This window comes from Miscanthus floridulus, chromosome 14 (assembly GCF_019320115.1).
Source record: "Miscanthus floridulus cultivar M001 chromosome 14, ASM1932011v1, whole genome shotgun sequence".
NCBI lineage: Eukaryota > Viridiplantae > Streptophyta > Magnoliopsida > Poales > Poaceae > Miscanthus > Miscanthus floridulus.
Genome location: NC_089593.1, coordinates 83,689,170 through 83,694,826, shown reverse-complemented (window position 1 = coordinate 83,694,826; position 5,657 = coordinate 83,689,170).

Genomic DNA, 5,657 nt, shown 5'->3' with positions numbered 1-5,657 from the left:
AATAGAACAGGGGGCGCCATCACTACTAACTTCTGACCCTTATACCACGCTTTTTTGTCGCAACGGCATGGTTTCGTTGCAACAAGCGTTGTTATCACAACGATTTTCACTTTTGGTTGCGATAGATTGATTTTTTGCCATGAAGATTGTTTTGTGGCCATAAGTGTGGAGATCGTTGCAAAAAGTAAGTGTTATCGCAACAAATTATTGAACGGTTGCAATAAGTGATTAATGTTGCCACGATTTGTTTTGCGTTGCGGGCAAGTTTATTTTCGTTGCAATACTAAGGTGATATTGCAACTCTTTATTTTATGGTTACAATAGCCCATCTATATCGCCACGAATATGTTCCGTTGTATATAATAGTCGCTTGCGTTGCAAAAAATTGGTACATATAGCAACGAAAAAAAATAGTTCGTTGCAATCACTAAGGTTGCAATGATTATGGTTTCGTTATAATATAGCAACGAAAAATTACATTGTTGCAATACCTAAGCCTTTCCACTTTAATGCTTGCATTATTGCTCAGTTTTTTCTCTAATTATTACTGTTAAGTTTGGTACTTGACTAGATCAAATTACTCACTGTTGTTGATAATCCAGACAAATTTTTGCAAGATTCTTATTCAGCTGCATTGGCTAATCCACACATTTTTTTTAATTTGTCTGGTTCAGTGCAAAAACATTCCATTCTTAGCCAATGGTACTCTATTTATGCTGAGGTCTAGCTGTTTCGTTTTTGGCTTGGTCTAGCAGTGTTGATTAGTTATTGTGACTTAATGTGTAATACTCCAATCTGAGTTTCGGTTCATCACATTTATTTTAAGGAGATCAGTGGCGAAGCAACGTTATGTCGAAGGGGTCGGCTGACCCCAACGGCTTTGTGGCTGCCTCTAATAGTCTACAAATTTTGGCCATTGTCGACCCCAGCAAAAAAATTGCCTGACCCCAGCAGCCCAACAGCCCAGCACGCCACAGAAGCAGCAAGGAAATTCCACTTCGCGGACGTGATTCTAGCTGGCCTGTACAGGCAACAGCCCAGACTTCCCATTTGGCCTCCTTTGCACCGATCGAATTCTTTCATTCTCAGCCTGACAGCGCCTCCCATCCGATGATCCAACTCCGCCTCTTGCCCTTGCCCCGCACGTCAACACATCATGCATTCTGATGGCGGCGGCGTCGTGGCGCCCCGCGCTGATCAGTGAGGCGCTCCGCTCCGTAGGGAACTTAACGAGCTGACGCGGTAACGGAAATCCCAAATTATTACTTTTTTTATACGATGATCAAATCTGCTCTCCATAGATTAACTAATTTGATGCCATACATCTATGTCAATATCAATCTGAATGGTTCACTAAATACATCTATGTCAATATACAAAATACAAAATAACGTAGAACCCGTTATGTATTGAAATAGGATCGGATCTGGTATAGTGGTATACGTATATGTGCACAATCGACTTTCCTATAGGCATCGTGGCTTTCTCTTTCCAAGGCGTCGTCGCAGCTGGCTCTGTCCCCAGGCGTCGTCGCGCGTGGCCTCTCCCTACAGCCGCTGGTGCCCCTGTTGCCAGTGCCGCTGGATCACCGTGTCCTCACCGCTCTACGCGACCTTGTCGACAGCTAAACACTTAGTCGAAAGCCACGTCTACACGAGTACGTCGACGCGAGTGACGAGTCGTCGAGTTCACACATCAATCAGGTGCTCTAGTTCAATCTATGTTTGACAAATTGCTCCCCAAGTTCCTTTGTTAATCTTGATGTATCATCTATGGCAATTATATATTTAATCAATATTCAATTATCTTTACCTCCAATTTTTATTCTTCAGAGTGCATACGTGTAGTTAGGGCATTGTGTTATGAGAGTTGAGACTATTTATTAGGGGATAATCATTATATCAAGTTCTCAACTAGGTAATTTATTGAATTTTGATTTTAATGTTGAATCTAGTACAGCATATTTTTTCATGTTCCTTTTTTAAGATAATATTTGTAATTTGTTTGATAAAAAATCGCTTTCGATGCATTAAAGTTTATTTTTTATATTATATAGTAATATAGTAAAGGGCTCATTTTTTTAAGCTTCGCTCCAGGTCATCAGATATTGACAGGACCGGGCCTGTATGCATGCATTATTGCAAGATCTTTCATCATTGCCTTTTCCCTTTCTCTGATATAGTTTATAATGTCGTGATCCCTTCAATTAACGTGCTGCAGGAAAGCCTTGTGACATTTGGAAGATATAATTAATGGCACATGATGATGATTGGAGTTGGATGCTGTTGTCTCGGTCAACCGATGAGTGGCAAGCAGGACTCGAGAAATTTATTGATACTATTTTTGAAGGCACCTATGCATCAGAAACTGCATCGTGTCCATGTTCAAGGTGTCGTGGAGTTGTGTACAAAACAAAATCCGAGGTTCAAATGGACTTGCTAAGTAAAGGGTTTGATGAGAACTTTGTCAAAGAGAAAGGTAACGCTGGCATATTTTTGAATGATGGTAGGGATCTGAATGTAGGCCCACCAGATGATGCATCATCCGCCAACAATCTGTTGTCCGCATTAATTAGGGGTGCGACCAGTGGCAATACCAATGAAGAGCCTTGTGAGAGTGCAAAGAAATTCTTTGATTTGTTGAAAGATGCGCAACAAGAGTTGTGGCCAGGCTCACAGCTTACCAAGGTATCATTCTTGGTCAAGCTCTTTCAGCTTAAGTGCATGGGTGGATGGAGTAAGGAGAACGCAGAGCAAACACTTAGCCTATGGAGAGATACGCTCCCCCTAGGACATTGTATCCCAGACACTATCAAGAAAGCACAGAAGATTATCCGCAACCTTGGCCTCACATACATTAAGATCGATGCTTGTGTGAATGACTGCATGTTATTTCGTGGGCCGTTGGCTGATATGGACACGTGTCCAACATGTGGTGAGAGTAGGTGGAAGAAAGACGACACAAATTCTGATGAGATTGGCGAGTCTAGCGAAAGTGGTGGAGCAAAGAAGCGCACTCCTTGCAAAGTTCTAAGGTATTTTCCACTTACTCCTCGATTGCAAAGATTATATATGTCAAAGGAAACATCATCATTGATGCGGTGGCACAAGGAAGAATTGGTTAGTGATGGGAAAATGCGGCATCCAGTAGACTCATTGGCGTGGAAGCACGTGAATGACAGGTATAAGTGGTTTGATTCTGATCCACGTAATGTTAGACTGGGACTTGCATCTGATGGCTTCAATCCGTTTGGGATGTTGAATGTTAATTACACTTGTTGGCCCGTGATACTGATTCCTTATAACCTGCCTCCTTGGCTGTGTTTGAAACAACCTTATTGGATGATGTCGATGTTGATACCTGGGCCTAAATCTCCTGGAGTGAACATTGATGTATATTTGCAACCTCTGATCGATGAGCTACATGATCTATGGGTTAATGGAGTTTTAACATGGGATGAGAAGGAGAAGAAGAATTTTACTCTACATGCAATTCTGCTATGGACAATTAATGATTTCCCCGCATATGCGATGTTATCTGGTTGGAGCACAAAAGGTAAGTTTGCTTGTCCTTATTGTCACAAGCATACTGATTACTTGTGGTTAAAACATGGCTCAAAGCATTGCTACTTGGGACATTGCTGATTTCTGCCCATGAACCATAAGTGGCGAAGGAACAAGACGAGCTTCAATAACAAGGCTGAAACTAGGGAAGCTCCAGTGCCGCTCAGTGGTGACCAGGTGCTGCGGGACTATGAAAGTTTCCAGCAAGTGACTTTTGGAAAGAATACAAGGAAAAGGAAGTAACGTGACGAAGAAAATAGGTGGCACAATTGGAGGAAGAAGAGTATTTTCTTTCAGCTTCCTTACTGGAAATCATTGCTAGTATGACATAATTTGGATGTCATGCATATAGAGAAGAACATATGTGAGAGCTTACTGGGGACTTTGTTGGAGTTACAAGGTAAATGCAAGGACAGTGAGAAGGCTCGACTTGATATGCAACATTTTGGTATAAGGCCAGATCAACATCCAGTGCTCGAAAAGGGTAAGTACACCTTGCCACCAGCGCTGTACTCTCTAGGTAAGGATGACAAGGAAATTCTGTGCAAATTTTTACATGGCGTCAAGTTCCCTGATGGTTATGCCGCAAATATTCGGAGATGTGTGGACGTCAATGGTTGCAAGCTTTCTAGACTTAAAACTCATGACCTACACGTAATCTTGCAAAAACTTTTGCCTTTAGTGGTGTGCAACATATTGCCTGAAGATGTGGTGACCCCATTGATGGAGCTAAGTAGGTTCTTTAACTCACTGTGTTCAAAGGAGCTGGAGTTTTCAGAAATTGAAAAACTGAGCACTTCGATTAGGGAGACCCTTTGTCGGCTGGAGATGATTTTTCCACCGGCTTTTTATGATATTATGATGCACTTACCAGTTCATCTTACTGACGAAGCTAGACTTGGAGGCCCGGTTTGTTATAGATGGATGTATCCAGGTACCTTCGTACTCTTAAAGGCTATGTGAAGAACAAAGCGCGCCCTGAAGGTTCAATTGCAGAGGGGTATATATCTGAGGAGTGCCTCACATTTTGCTCTCGTTTTTTTTGAAAATATTAGTACCAAGCTTAATCGTCCAGAGCGTCATGAAAGTGCCGCTGCTAGTGAACCACCATCTAGGCTAATTATATTTGGGAGCCTTGACTACAGTAGGAAAGGAAGTACTGTCGAGAAAGTTTCTGATATTGAAATGCATAGGATGAGGCATTACATATTAACCAACTGTGACGAGGTCACTCCATGGATAAAGTAAGCTATATTTTAAATTGTTTTTTATGGTGGTCATGAATGTTTAAAATATATATGTAACTAATGAATGTATTTTCAATTGTTGTGGATAGTGAGCATATGGATGAGCTGAAGAAAATTAGCTCAAGGCATGTTGATAAAAGACACAAGGAGGAGTTTGTATCATGGTTTGAGCGTAAAGTGAGTCGTCCCTAATATATTTATCCATATTTTATTTCTATAGTTTCCACATGCTTCTTGTAAATTTATTAGTCCGTAATAATAGCTAGCCACTTTGTCGGTTTATTAGTCCCTAATATATTTTTAAAATGATTAAATGCAGATCAGCACATTGCGTGCACAAGGGGAAATAGATGACATGATTTATTATCTATCTCGCGGTCCAGACCCTCGCGCTCGTGTGTTCAACAGGTGTTTCATAAATGGCTTCCTTTTTCGGGTCTCTTCCATAGAGAACTGCTTAACTACTCAAAATAGTGGTGTATTCGTGAAGGGCGATGCAAATACAGGAAACATGGGCTGGTATGGTGTGCTGAAGAAAATCATTTGCCTTGATTTTCATGGTGACAAGGAAGTCATGTTGTTCCACTATGTATGGTTTGATGTCCCTGCAGCTAGTAGTAGCAGATCGAGAGGGTACAATAAGGATAAATATGGGGTCATCGATATTGATATCACATGGTTTAGGTATTCAGATGAACCTTACATCCTGAGCACACAAGCCGAGCAAGTCTTTTATGCGAGAAACATAAAGAAACCAGATTGGTGCACTGTCCTTAGAGTGCAGCCTAGAAATCTCTTTGCCATGCCTGAAGTAGAAGTCATTGACAATATGGGCGAGCTCGATCTA